Consider the following 16023-nt stretch of genomic DNA (forward strand, 5'->3'; position numbering starts at 1 on the left):
TGCATTGCTATTTGCAGACATCTCCATGCAGTACCATATTCACATGTGTGTTGTACCAAACAGATGTCTGAGAAACAGATTTTTGTGACAGATTTTGACACAGGAAATGTGTCAGGCTCCATAAAACTTAATGGAAAAATGTATTGCTTAACTGCAGTCCTTTTTTTACAGTCCATTTTTAAAGAACGGATTGCAGTGCTTTCAGTGGAATCAAATGGGTCTTATACTTGAGAGCCTTGGCAGTCTCCCTACCCAGAGAATTCACTCTGAGAATGTCACCTGGTGATGGTACTTGATGGGTTATTGATAATGTTGTGTTTGGGGTTGGAGTTGGTCAGCTCAGTGTCCTACTTTAGATCATGGAAAAAGGATATATTTCTTTACTACACTAAATACTTATCTGCTGAATTATTTCTGGAAGTGAGGGAATTACCGTGGTACTTTGAAACGGAAGCACATCTTTTCAGATGTGCATTCGCAATGTGATCTCTGAATCGGTTTCAAATGGTAATACACCAGGGGCAGAGAGCTTGCCAAAGGAGAACATCTGCTTCTAAGACATAGGCTTCTAGAACATTCCTCTCTGAGAGCTCTTCTTTTGCTTGTTTTCTCAATTTGTTAAATCTAGATTATATTCTATTAAGGACACAGGGAAGAAACCCTCAAAATTCAATTACTGTCTTACAACAGAGAAGTCTTCAGTGAAAGCTTTTAGGGCTTCCCTGGTGGCGCAGTGGTTGAGAGTCCACCTGCCGATGCAGGGGACACGGGTTCGTGCCCCGGTCCGGGAGGATCCCACATGCCGCGGAGCGGCTGGGCCCGTGAGCCATGGCCGCTGAGCCTGCGCGTCTGGAGCCTGTGCTCCGCAACGGGGAGGCCACAACAGTGAGAGGCCTGTGTACCACAAAAAAAAAAAAAAAAAAAGCTTTTAAATTTGGATGAAGATCTAAGAACTCCTAGTTATTCAGCTATAGCTTGTGATGCATTTTATTGAAAGTGGTTTTCTTTTTCAATCTCCCCCTGGAGATAGTGCTCCCTTGTGGAGTCATGGTTGGGTATGTAAGCTTCTGCATCCTTGAGCAGCCTGAGTAGGTGGTGGGACTGTGCTGGTATAATGGGCAGGCCTGCAGAGCGAGGTGATTTAGTGTCTGCAGTGTGGTCTTGCTGCCCTTTCAGTCTCTTCCGTGAATACAGATCACTTCTGACCCTGCAGTCTGTCATATGGCCAGGCTGATCTACACCCACATACCTTTGTCTACCAGCCTTGTTGCTTTTATCTGGCATGCTCTTTTCCCTTTACCCTGCTTCTCTGAACCCCTTTTAAGAGGCCCAGAGTTGAATACACTCTCCCCTGGGCTCCTGTGTTGCTGAAGCACCTTGAATGTACTTCATTTGTACAGTTACACTGCATTGTAGCTGTGTGTTTTTATATCTGATTACCCACTTAGATTATAAACACCTAGAGGGCAGGGACGTAGCTGGTTTTCATCTCATTATCCCCATTGCCTAGTGTAGTGGCAGATCATAACAGAACCTCAAAAAATATTTACTGAGTGAATAAACTTTATTTTAAAGTCACTGGAACTTCATATATGCAGATCACAATTTCTATGCATATAAAATTATTCCGAAGAACAGGGAGAGCTGACTTTTGTGCAAGTAAGCTAGACTTATAGAAAAGCAGTGAGCTCCATCATAAGTAAGATTTGCCAGAAAATGAAAAGATTAATTGATGCTGCTTTTAAAGTCTGATTTTTGTGGATTATTTGTAGCTTTTCTTTCTCTTAGTATTTGATTCCTTAAGAAATACTTCATTAGCAGGAAATAATTAAGCAGGAAATAAAATTTTCATAAGTTAATACAGGATCCTTCGTTCATCATTCTAAAATTTAACTGAAATATTAAAAATGGTTTCTTTTTAAATATTTGGGTTTTCTTATTTCTATTAAGCTTTAAATGATAGGTATTACCAGGAGAGGAATAATGATTGATTCTCATGCTAAGTGTATAAATTGAATCTTACAAGTCTTGGGTCTAGCAATATATCTGTTGAATAACCATTTCAAAAATTTTATTTACATGGATAGACAGGTACAATAATCTGTTCAACAGTACCTTTAAATGTCTTCTCAAGATTATTATAGTGATGGTATAGGTACAGCTGGAAGCCAAAAGAATTATGCTTAAAAAAAATCAGTGTGTACAGTTCAGTGTTGATAAGTAAGGGATTATTAATAGTGCTTGACTTTTTTTTCTTTTAATAGTTCTTTAATGGAGTAAATTGCTTCACAATACTGTGTTAGTTTCTGTTGTACACCAAGGTGAATCAGCCATATGCATACATATGTCCCCATATCCCCTCCCTCTTGAGCCTCCCTCCCATCCTCCCTATCCCACCCCTCTAGGTCATCACAAAGCACTGAGTTGATCTCCCTGTGCAATGCTGATGCTTCCCACTAGCTATCTGTTTTACATTCAGTAGTGTATATATGTCGATGCTACTCTCACTTCTCCCCAGCTTCCCCCTCCCACCCTGTGTCCTCAAGTCTGTTCTCTATGTCTACATCTTTATTCCTGCCCTGCAACTAGGTTCATCAGTACCTTTTTTTTTTTTTTTTTTTTTAAGATTCCATATATATGCATTAGCATATGGTATTTGTTTTTCTCTTTCTGACTTAGTTCACTCTGTATGACAGACTCTAGGTCCATCTTCTCTGTGGCTAAGACTTCCAAAACTATGCAGAATAAGAAGGGCGAGAGTGGACATCCTTGTCTTGTTCCTGATCTTAGTGGAAATGCTTTCAGTTTTTCACCACTGAGTATGATGCTTGCTGTGGGTTTGTCATGTAAGGCCTTTATTATGTTGAGGTAGGTTCCCTCTATGCCCATTTTCTGGAGAGGTTTTATCATAAATGGGTGTTGAATTTTGTCACAGGCTTTTTCTGCATCTATTGAGATGATCATTTGGTTTTTATTCCTTCAATTTGTTAATGTGGCAGAGAAGAAAAAGAAATAAAAGGAATACAAATTGGAAAAGAAGTAAAACTGTCACTGTTTGCAGATGACATCATACTATATATAGAAAATCCTAAAGATGCAACCAGAAAACTACTAGAACTAATCAGCGAATTTGGTAAGGTTGCAGGATACAAAATTAATGCATCTAAATCTGGCATCCTAGACACCAACAATGAAAAATCAGAAAAAAAAAATTAAGGAAACACTCCCATTTACCATTACAACAAAAAACATAAAATGCCTAGGAATAAACCTGCCTAAGGAGGCAAAAGACTTGTACTTAGAAAACCATAAAACACTGATGAAAGAAATCAAAGATGACATAAACACGTGGAGAAATATACCATGTTCTTGGATTGAAAGAATTAATATTTTGAAAATGACTATACTACCCAAAGCAATTGACTTTTAAACAGAGTCCTCAGTGAATAGAACTAGACAAGCCAAAATCCAGGATGATTTCTTATCTAGACATATTTCAAATCTAGTTATGTTAAGTCGTATTTAGAAAATGTGATATAAATGGCAGCTCAATTAAAAGACTGCTATACAGTCTATAAACATTTCAGGTCTTTGCTTACATTTTATGTACATATAATATTAAGGGTATTCTCTACCTTTGAGCATTTAAGACTTGTAGAAATTAAGTCTGTTGTCGGTATAAATCAGTGGATTTTTTTAAATATCTTTTTTAAACATCTTTATTTGCTTTACAATGGTGTGTTAGTTTCTGCTGTATAACAAAGTGAATCAGCTATACATATACATATATCCCCATATCCCCTCCCTCTTGTGTGTCCCTCCCACCCTTCCTATCCCACCCCTCTAGGGGGACACAAAGCACCAAGCTGATCTCCCTGTGGTATGCAGCTGCTTCGCACTAGCTATTTTACATTTTGTAGTGTATATATGTCAATGCTACTCTCTCACTTCGTCCCAGCTTACACTTCCCTGTCCCCGTGTCCTCAAGTCCATTCTCTACATCTGCATCTTTGTTCCTGTCCTGTGCCTAGGTTCTTCAGAGCCTTTTTTTTTTTTTTTTTTTTTAGGTTCCATATAAATGTGTTAGCATACGGTATTTTTCTCTTTCTGACTTACTTCACTCTGTATGACAGTCTCTAGGTCCATCCACCTCACTGCAGATAATCAACTTCATTTCTTTTTATGGCTGAGTAATATTCCATTGTAATATGGCCACATCTTCTTTATCCAGTCATCTGTTGATGGACACTTAGGTTGCTTCCATGTCTTGGTTATTGTAAATAGTGCTGCGATGAACATTGTGGTACATGACTTTTTTTGAATTATGGTTTTCTCAGGGTATATGCTCAGTAGTGGGATTGCTGGGTCATATGGTAGCTCTGTTTTTAGTTTTTTAAGGAACCTCCATACTCTTCTCCATAGTGGCTGTATCAATTTACATTCCCACCAACAGTGCAAGAGGGTTCCCTTTTCTCCACACCCTCTCCAGCATTTATTGTTTGTAGATATTTTGATGATGGCCATTCTGACTGGTGTGTGGTGATATCTCATTGTAGTTTTGATTTGCATTTCTCAGTGGATTAACCTAATGGTATTTTCACAGTTCAGTTCATTGTATGCTTATCTAAATAAGTATGTTTTGGAAATTAAATTCCTTCTGATGCAAATCTGAGTTAGACTACTTTCCAGTTAGTATAGTCCACATTTCTTCTAAAAACCTCTTTTGGTTAGTTTGTTTTAGTATCAGAGAAAATACAGAAGATGTAAATTTTATAATTTCCAGTGTAAAAATGCCTTAAGTAGGAAGACTAGTTTTAAATACTGTTTGATCCTTTATCCATAAGTTATTTACTTATCCATATTGACAGAGAGAAGAGGGCCCTAGCCTTTCAACTGCTACTATTGGTGACAATAATGATAATAATAGTAAGCTAGTAGCACTAATAATACTAGTAATAATGATACAAATTTATCAAATGCTTGCTGTGTGTCAATTTCCTAAGCCAGTTATTTACTGCTGTGTATCAAACCACATAAAACTTAGAGGCTTAATTTACCAACAACTATTATTTATTATGATTTTGTGGGTTGGCTTCTATTTTATGTTGTGTTGGCTGGGGTGTTGGGCCTCCCTCGCATGCCTAGCGCTTGTTGCTTCCTTGCAGCTGGGGACTCACTAGGGCCTTTCTGCTTGACTGCTTGGGCTTCCTCACAGCATGACCACTAAATTCCAAGATGCAAAGGCAGAAAGCACAGATCTCTTAGGGCTTAGCCTCAGAATTTACAGGGTATAATTTCTACCACATTCTACTGGTCAAAGCAACACACAGCCTAGCCCAGGTACAAGGGGAGGGGGAATAGACTCCACTGCATGATGGGAGGAGTGGCAAAGAATTTTTGGCCATCTGTAATCCTCCACGAATTCTTTAAGTACTGTAGTAATTCATGTTTTGGTGATGAGGGAACTATGGCTTAGAGGGTAACTTAGTACCCAAAGTCATTCAGTTACTAAGTGGTTTAAGCTCAAGTTTAGATTAATTTGACTCTAGAGCTGGAGTTTTAACTTGAAATATTTGGCCTTCAGGGTGTGGGCAGATTAGATATGTTTGTCTTTCTACTCCAAAGCCAGTGTCTAAGGGTGGTTTTATTGATGTGCGGCTTATTTCATTTGCAATCAGACTAAAATAGTAAAGGGATTTGATTCATGTTATTGATCAGCCATCATGTGGTAAACATTACAGTCTCCCTAAATTAAGATATTTCTAAACTCTCAGTTGAGGTGAGAGTTAAAATTCTTAGACGTGATAATGTCCTATGCTTACTGTTAGCACATTTCCTTACCAAGGACAAATGAATAAAATCAACTTTTTAAACCATAAATTTCCCACTGAGCATACTTTGCTTCAGTAGTCTATGTTTTTCATATGTTCTGGTGTTTACTTTTCATTAACATGAAAAACAGAGTTTTTAAGTTGCCTTTTATTATTGTTTTGTTATTTCTGCTGCTTTGTGGTTTTGATTTGAAAGACAGTGTTATTCAGGGATTTTCCTTTGTTGAAAAGGAAAGAAAAAGTCAGAGATGCCTATATGGTAATAAACAAAAATTAAGGCTTCCAAATATACTAATGAATGTTTATACTTACTATAATTTCAATTTTCAATGTTAGATTTTTCTATCCTGACTTCAGGATTTCTGCAGTCTCAGATTGAGGTATATTGAGGAAAGTCTGTACACTGAAATTATTTTATAGCACCTTGTACTTCGTATTGATTTTTAGGTTGTGAAATGGATTCATAATTTTTCCCTAAAGCATATGGGCTTTTTAGTGCCTGAGCTGTCTAGTCACCTCCTACCAGCCAGAAATAAAAGTGATGACAGCCTCATGGAATGTTATGGGACCTCAAATTATGTACCCACAGTCTCCTCATTTTATAAAGGACAAGACTTTGGATAAGAGAAGCTTTCGGCTCTTTTCTTATCATGGAGTAATGAGACAGGCAGAGCTGTGTCTAGACCCCTGTGCTCCCAGTGCCATGCTTTCCTCCACCATATCCCAGTACTTCCTTCATGAGGCTTGATTTGGGAAATGTAGAAACCAATTGTCTACAAGGTCCTGCCGCCACCACTCGGCTACAGAATAAGCTACATCCAGTTTAACTTTAGCCAGTTTAAGAAAATCTTAGACCTTTTTTCAAATTTAAAAAATATACCTGTTGTTGCTACATTCAGAAAGTTTAAGAAGTTTCTAGTGGTCCAGGGAAACTGTGCTGCTAACAACTATTACAGCCATGTTTTCTTATGATTATTTTACCTTTTTTTCATTTTGAAAGAAAAAAAATCCCAATTTTGAAAGAAAAGTAAGTCAGTCTTTCCTGCTTAAAAAAACCTAGCATTTCTTTCTGAGGCTGCAGACATCTAAATTAGCCCACTTATCTTGAACCATTATCATATGTCATATCTGTATCTGGTATACTGAAGGGAAAATGTGGGTTACTCTGGTCATGTGTCACTATACATTTCTTTTATGCTGTTGTATGACAAAGAATATATGTGATGTGCTAATTTATCTATAATAACGATCAGGGACTCTCTTGTTCCTAAAAATAATTCAATTGAATTGTGTGGTTTTTTTTTTTTTTTAAGGAGATTATTGTAATGGTAGGAGATAATGTCACCAACTAGCTTTAAGGATAATGAGGTGTACACAGAATGAGATGATTCCTCATTCAGTTTATCAGTTACTGGACTCCTTGACCTTTGTATTCCCTGCTTTATATCCTAAAAAAGTGAAATTATACTATGTGCCATCGGTGAATGTTCTATGGTGGAAGGGCTAATACTTTGTAGAAAATTGGGACTCAGTGGTCAAGTAAAAGGTTTGGGGTGACTGCACCAGAAATGCCTTCTGGACTTGAAAGCCAAGCTTGGGAACCTGGGTGCCACTGGGGCCTGTCAGAGGATGGGCTGTTGCAGTGGGTGTGAAAATATAGTCACTTTCTCTCCTTCAGGCACATTGCAGGTTTGCCTGAGAAGGTCAGTTTGATGGCTTGTCAATAATATTTTTGAAAATAGGAATATTTAAAGAAAACAATAGAAAAACCATTTATAAACTATCCAGAGATTACTACTGCTTATGTCTTTTTGTGTATATCATATATTTGTTTTCTATTTGTCTGTAGTGTGATATTTAGCTTTTTAATAGAACTAAGACAGTCCTGGGCATACTATTTATTGTCTTGCCTTGTTCACTTCACACTTTTATTGAGCACGTTTGTGTGTGTGCATGCATACACACACACACACTCTGTGTTATAATGTGGTACCTATGTCAATTATACCAAAAATAAATGAGAATTGCTTGGCCAAATTATGTTTATTTTTATATTTGCTTCAACCGTTTGAATAAAGTAATTTTAACCCCAGGGAAGAGGTGGAATAAATGTCATGATTTTAGTTTTCTTGTCAGTAATGCAGAACATGAGCACCAGAGAGATGAGCTATCTCTTTGCTCTGTGGTTCATTTGTTTTTCACTTGTTCCATTCCTGGGGAGCAGGGTTGAAGTGGGACAAAGGTATCAATGAGGAAAATTTCCAGAGTCAAAAGGAGGAAGTAACTGTCAGGGAACAGGTAATGTGATGGAAACTATGTTTATGCTTCCTCAGAAAGTATGACAAATGTGTTCAGTTTACTGAGATCCTGGAAATTTCACATGGGGCATACAGCATTAATTTCCTTTCATTGCTGTTGTTATATTTTGCAGTTAACAAAGAAAAAATAGATAGGGAGAGAAAAGATACTACAACTCACAGAGCAAAGATTTTTGTTTTTTCTTAGAGTCAAACACTAGATTTTTACTTCTCTCTTAAAGCAGCTTTTGGTAAAATTCCTTTTCATCAAAGTTTGGAAAGTTGATGCCTCACTATGTAGTGTTTCTGTAAACTGTTTTTATGTACTACTCCTATCAATCTGTTCATTAGCACTGTTCGGGTCAGGAAATTCTTATGTGTTTATTCTTTAAATATTTTCATGGTCATTGACATTAACATTTATTGGGTATCTATTATGTGTAAGAAGCTGTTACAGGTATAATAAGACTTTTTCTTCCCCAACAAAGACTTTTGCTCTGATTGAGGTGAAGTGCAATATGTTTATACAATAACTGTGGTACTCTTCAGAGAGAACTTCCTGCCGCGGCAGGTAATGTGAAGTGGTGGCATTTAGTAGCCTGATAGATGACATCCAGGAAGGGGGATGGAAAAGATACCGTGGCTGTACTTTGACATAACACTGGTGCAGGTGAAAGTTCAACAGGCTGAGACATTGGAACTTTGAACCAGTAAGGAGGAAGATATGGCTTAACCCGAGGTTAAGAGCAGGAGAGGTCAGGAAGAGGCCATTCAAATGCTCGAGGAGAGAACAGAGAATTTGTGTGAGAAATGGTGCAAGGTAGCTTGGTCCCATGGATAGGAGAAATCCTCGAAGGAAATATTGTAGGAAAAATTTGAACTACATTCTAACGAGTAGAAGTAAAAGCTATCTCTGAAGTGTAAATGTGACAAAAAATAAAAATAGAGGACTAGGGAATGTAGCAAGTAAAAATAATTAAGAATTTTCATTAGAAGCAATAAGTACTGACTTAATTGACATAATTCAGATTGCTACTTCACTGTAATTTTTCTTATGGCGATCTACTGGGAATTGCAAAGAACAAAAATGAATCTAGGTCAAGTTTGTCTATTTGATGATGAGACTCTTCTTTTATCAAAGTACCCCAAGGTCATAAAAGTATAGTTTAAACTTCCAGTGTTTCTTTTTCTTTTGAAAAAGAACCTATCAAAGAAATTCAAAGAAAACAAAGTTCTACTATGATTACTTCTGACTGCTTCTATTTGAATCATTGCAATGGCAACTTTCCACATGGTTCACAGAATTTTTATTGTATTGATAATTTATCATAAATAGGAATGCAGGAATCGTTTTTTCTTTTCTCTCTCAAGTAATAGACTGGTCTACATTTTTAAGGTTTATTTTATAAAAGGATACTTGTTACAGATTAGGTTTAAAAATCAAAAGAAGTCCAACACTAAAGACAAAAGTGTTTTCTTTATTGAAGTAGATATTGTTAAACTTTTAAACCAGATGAAAGTACGAGTGATCATATCATACTGTCGTAGTTTCTCATAATAAATTTTTCATATAAAATTATTTGTTGAAATCATCAAAGGGATAATCCTACTCTGCATTGCTGCAAAGTTTAAATAGCTAACATTTAAAAAGATTATTTGGGAAGTTTTATTGAGTGTACTGAGATAAGGCTTATTGTAGTCCTTTTCTTCATCCAGACTGCTGTCATAATCATAGGAAATTTCAAAATCCACATGAAGGACCCCATTCACCCTTGGAGTTTTCTAATTCCTCACCTAATTCATCTTCACTGTACTGTTCCTACCCACTGCAGGGCCATATTCTGGTCAGAACTGCATCCATCACCCCCCAAATTGTAAACTCCTCTGTCTCTCTCACTGATTACCACCTTTGTTCTGCTTCTATCTCAGTTTTATTCCCACTATGTTGTTCTATACCTTTGGCAATCCCTAAGCCCCTTAAATTCATCAAGAGTAGGATTGTGTCATCTTCACCTTTGTATCATCAGTGCCTACCTAGACATAGTAGTAGACACTCAGTCAAGATATGCAGAATAAATGAATGGATTAATCAAATATTCGCCCATTGTTTGCTGTGGAATTATAAGAGGCCACCATGACAGTTGATGATAATAAGGTGAGAATGATGGCCTTAAGATGGCCATCCGTTTAAGTAACAATAGTATTATATGGGGAAACGAAGAAAGACTACTAGGATATTTATACTTTTAAACAGAGGTGGCAGGTACAGTTAATAATAACTCATACTTATTGAGAGTTTTCAAAATTAGTTGTGTTAGGCTCTTACCTTCATATCTTATTTACTCCTCACAACAACTTAGTGAGACAGGCATTTCTATTTAAAACTTTTAGAGATGAGAAAACTGATTCAGAGAGAGAGGTTTAGTAACTTGTTCAAGACTACCAGCAGAGTAAGGATATGAACCCAATATGTACTATCAAATTTCAGGGCCAATCTCTTTAATACACAACAGTTGAAGAATTAGGCAGAGTATCTTTTGAATATCTTCTGGGAACTTGTCAAAGGATATTACATTTGAATGTGATAGGAATGTTTCATGTTTTAGTTGTGTTTAGGTAAGGCATTTGTAAATTGTCCATTCAAAATTGTTTATTTTAGAAAGCAAATTTATCTACCCTGAGTGCATCATTCTTATTTTGTAAGATGGCCTGTTGCTCTTAATAGACCGTTGTGGGCAACATGTTTGAGAGTATACTGCAGAAATCAAAGGATGCCCAGGGTTCATCTTTCCCAGCCACAATTTTGCACTTGGTCTCCCTAGCCTTGTTAGTGGTGGATGATTTGTCCTTTAAGAAAGGAAAAAGAGCTTCCTTGGTTACCTATTTCAGTGCAGCTTTTGGACTGACATAGTTTGCTAAATTCTTTTAAAGTGAGCAGTTCAATGGAGTAACATGGAGCAGCTTAAAAAATTGTCCTGCTGCCTGTGTCTCAGGTTAGAACGTTTCTGTTCACACTTTACTTCTCTTATGACTTGGGGTAGACTCTGAGTCTTCACTGGGATTTGGACTTTTAAGATCTGCTTCGTATTCCTTGTAAATTGGTGCAGTCACTATGGAAAATAGTATGGAGGTTCCTTAAAAAACTAAAAATAGAGTTGCCATATGACCCAGCAATCCCACTCCTGGGCATATATCCCGAGAAAACCATAATTCGAAAAGATACATGCACCCCAGTGTTCATTGCAACACTATTTACAATAGCCAAGACATGGAAGCAGCCTGAATGTCCATCAACAGATGAAGGGATAAAGAAGATCTGGTATACATACACAATGGAATACTACTCAGCCATAAAAAAGAATGAAACAGTGCTATTTGCAGCAGCATGGATGGACCTACAAATTATCATACTAAATGAAGTAAGCCAGAGAAAGACAAATGCCGTGCGATATCACTTATATGTGGAATCTAAAATATGGCACAAATGAACTTATTTACAAAACAGAAACAGACTCACAGACATAGAAAACAAACTTACGGTTACCAAAAGGGAAAGGGGGTTGGGGAGGGATAAACTAGAGTTTGGGATTAACATATACAAGCTACTATATATAAAATAGATGAACAACAAGGTCCTACTGTATGTATAGCACAGGGAACTAGATTCAATATCCTGTCATAAACCATAATGGAAAAGAGTATGAAAAAGAATGTGTATATATATATGTATAACTGAATCACTTTGCTGTACACCAGAAACTAACACAATATTGTAAATCAACTATACTTCAGTTGAAAAAAATATATGCCTCATATTCCCCTTAGATGTATGGAAAACTTTAAAGCACTTAGGCAAGAGAATGGATAAGATCAGTTTTATTTGAGACTCCCAGGAGTCATCTTAATAATAGTCTCAATTCCCAAGAGGGGGAAATGAAAGGCAAGGCTTGCATCAGCCTAGTATCCTCACTTTCTTAGGAATCAAAATGTTCCCAAGGTCAAAAACAGTGTGAAGTAACGCCCTAAACCCATCTTGGAAGGCACTACATCAGAAATAGAGTGAACGGTAATTGCTCTTTAACTGGACGTGAGTCTCATTTTCAGTGCCACTGTTTATATTCTTTGTGTCCTGCCTTTCTCTTTATGTTGAATTTGTTCCACCTTGTAAAGATTAAGAAGCACATGTTCTAGCTTTTAAATGTAAAAATTGAATTATTAATAGTTTTTGGATAAAAAATGGGCTCCCATTTCTTCTACCAGAAGGAGTACATTCGCAAAAACTTTGGAACTCATTGATATGAAGTGTCATTTAAAGTTTTTCACTAATTCAGCACTTAAAGCTTTTTATTTCCTCCTTGATTTATGACACAGCTATTTCTTGAATTGAGAAAAGTCAAGGACTCCATACGATCTAATTAGATTATTCTCTTTGTGTCTCCTACATTTAGTGAAGGCTACTAATCAAGTCTTGATGTATTTTTTATTCATTTTTCAAATTCCTCATCTGAAGATGGCTATCGTTGGTGCATTGCCCCCACTATATTGTATGATAATAATGTAGTCATGTCTTTTTCTCCCCTACTATGTGATAAATGTATTGAGGGTAGGATTGTGTCATCCTACATCAAATCTTGTGTACCTTCAGCCTCCTGATGATGTTGGCTATAGCCACTTAAGCTACTAAGACTTACTCGTAAAGAGTAATGCTCCATCATTCCAACCTCACATTCTGTGCAGTAATGTAACTTGAATTTTGGAGAAATTGATTCATACTGTTTTAAAGAAGGACAGTTTTAGGTGATCAAATTCAGGATAAAAGAGGCACCTTGCTTCTTAGGTGATATTCTTGACATTGCTGATGCATTCATTACACTTTTTTTTTTTAAAATGCAGATAGTTTTCCTTCTCATCTTCTCCCTCTCCTTTTTCTTTGCTCCTCTCTGCCTCCCCCTTCTCAAGGCTCCTTTATATATTAACATCTTTACTGGTTTACCTAGTATTGACATCTAGAAGCTACTTTTTGCTTACCTGGTGTATCAGAATACTTTTACTCCAAAATTATTTCTTATAAACAAAATCTCACACAAAACAAAATTTTAAAATGGCTTAGCTTTTGATGGTTAATGGGAGATAATGTGGTAGTAATTAGTCAAAATAAAGTATCCCTTTATTGAAAGTGAAAGTATTGCAAAATTTCTTGTAAATTAAAGTTATGTTTAAGGTTATTGAGTCTTTGTAGATAAATTTTATTTCCTTAGTTCTGGGATAGGGGCATTTAGTAATAGATACATATCTTAATTAGGATGCTTCAAATCCTTTATTAAGCAGTCATCATTTTTCGTCTTATGATGAGTGGCAATCAGGTGGGCTTAGGGAAAATTGGCAAAGTATGGAAAAATATCATGCTAGGAAAAAAATTCATCTACAAAGAAGATGTGGAGTTGTTGCCTTTCTTCCCTCTGTGTCTAGATGATTAGAGATGACTGTATCCTTGGATTTTATTTTCAAAATTGGAGGCTATTTATTTTTAAAATGGGTATCTAAGAGTGCAGAGTGGGGTGGGGAACTAAAGCTTAATGTAAAGCAAAATATAGTAAACAAAAAACTCCCACACAGTCATATAAAAAACAAACCTATTTGCTATGACAGTAAATTTAAATGACATCAGATAATAGAATTAGCTATAAGTTCTTTTCATTTCTTGGTGTGGATTGCAACCTCTGTAAATCAATATTTCAGGTAAAGGGTTTCCAAAACAATCATTTACATATGTATGGTGTGTGTTTTTAAAAATCAGATATAAAATAAATATAAATATGCGTTCTGGTATGTGTGAAAAATAAAGTAACACAAAACTGTTGCATTCACATGTTTTTAACAACTTGAATTTGTGTTTCTTTAAAGACTAAAGGCAAAATAGATCTTTTCATTGCCTTACTTTATGCAAAAAGGCGAATAAAAATGTGGTGATCTGTTTGTAGGAACAAGAAAATTGGACTATACACACAGTTTGTAATTTAACAGTGATTAGTTATATAGTGATTATTAGAGCTTCTAGACTGTAAATTATAAAGATAAAATGTTACTATTTCTGTTTTAAAGTTTAGTGCCTACATAGCCAGTGGATCAAAAATCCAAGATGGGTAATCACTGGTATTGTGCTTCAGGCTTTAGATCTAACAAATAAAAATGAAAAACATTTGGATATGATTAAAGAACAGAGAAACAAGGGGATGGAGAGCAACCAATTCAGAAAATAAGGAACAGTTGGTTTTCCCTAATTACAGCCATCTTGTTTTCTTTTTTCTTCTGTATGTATCAATTGGAAGTTTGGTAGAAAATTAACTCATTTGCCTAATTATAGAAATAAATTCGTTGCAGATTTTCAAAAGTGACTTTATGTTTTTCCTTAAACTCAAATTTCAAATGTCAGTTGCAGTTTGTATTGGCCGCAATTCTTTCCTTGGATATAGTTCATCAGTTTACTTTTCATTTCCTAAGACTGGATTTCTTAAATCTACCATCACCTAAATGAGGATGTGTTGACATAAATGAGAAAATCAAAGATTCAACTAATTAAAGAAGTTTTACCTTGGAAGTAGGCTGAGTTGTGCAGAAGTGTGGCTGAATCTAAGAAGATGATGAAACATTTTGCATAACCTAACCATAATGATTTTGCAGATTGTTTGTTGTTGCCAATCAAGCACTAAAATAAGGCCTAAGTTCTGACCCTTCTTTCCCATAAATCTTCTCATGGATAATAAAGGTTATGGAAATTGGGACTTTTTGGTTTTCCAGTAGAGATAAATTTTTTGAGATGTCAATTACTTTATGCTTTATTGCTTTCTGTTCATTCCTATTTTTCCCACTTTTTATCACAAGTTCCTTATTTATTATGTATTCATATAATATAGGAAGTTACATGTTTCCTATCAGTGACTTTACGGAGAGGTGCATGTTTTATGATCTTTTTGGTACCTAATATGTTTTTTTGCTTGTTATTTGAGAGTCATTAAACACAGATACATGAGTAAAAAAAAAAAGGCAAATAAACACAACTTTCAGTGTCAAAGTCCTGCTGAAACATTGTATGGTGTTATATGCATTGCAGATTTGATGGCTTTGTTTAGTTTTCCCGTTTTTACTTTGAGTGCTAATGCAAGTGCCCCCTCCCCAGCCCCAGCCCTAGCCCTGACCCCTCAACACACACACAAAGCAGTTAAAGCTTCAAAATGGAACGATAGTAGATTGTGCCTGCTGTGTTCTGGTGATTCTGAGTAAGCAGGAGTATAAAGAGGCAAGGTCGGCTCAAAACTGAAAAGTTCTGTAGTATTTTATCTTTCAATTGCTTCCTTACTATCTAGCACTAACAGTTTGGGGCTGATTAACATAATTAATGTTGTAAACTTACGAAAAGCTAAGAAGGAATGTAGATGATACTGTTAAAGTATTAGTCACGGTTTGAAGCCTGTTCTAAATCATGTCAGAATTCCCAGAAGTTAACATGGAAATTAGAATAGAGACAACACTTACGTTTCCCTCCCTTCCAAACCATTGTTTTCATACTGCCATAACTTTCTTTCTAAAACAGAGATTTGATCATTTCCTTAATCTTTTTAGTCCATTTTGGCTTCCCATTTCTTATCGCAGTAGCTTTTTATGGACTACATTAGAATTACCCAGGGAGCTTCTAAAATATGCACATATCTGAGACTTATCAGAAACTCTGATTTTTAGATAGAAGTGGCAAGTGTATTTGACAAAAACTTTGTTCATTGGTTCAGATGCCTCTTTTTGTCATGTCCCAACCAAACTTTCTCTTGTCTCAAGCCGTTTCCTCCACTCTCTTTCTGCTCTTCTCTAGCCATGCTAAATCTAGATATTATCCAAATAGT

General features: G+C 36.1%; 1 protein-coding gene across 5 annotated transcripts in view; it reads left to right on the top strand.

The window, feature by feature from the left end:
- The window catches only part of CBLB (Cbl proto-oncogene B), a 209397-nt gene that overhangs the window by 76144 nt on the left and 117230 nt on the right, over positions 1–16023 (top strand). The gene's annotated exons all lie outside the window — the stretch shown is intronic.

This window comes from Mesoplodon mirus, assembly GCF_964341445.2.
Source record: "Mesoplodon mirus genome assembly, chromosome: 6".
Classification (NCBI taxonomy): domain Eukaryota; kingdom Metazoa; phylum Chordata; class Mammalia; order Artiodactyla; family Ziphiidae; genus Mesoplodon; species Mesoplodon mirus.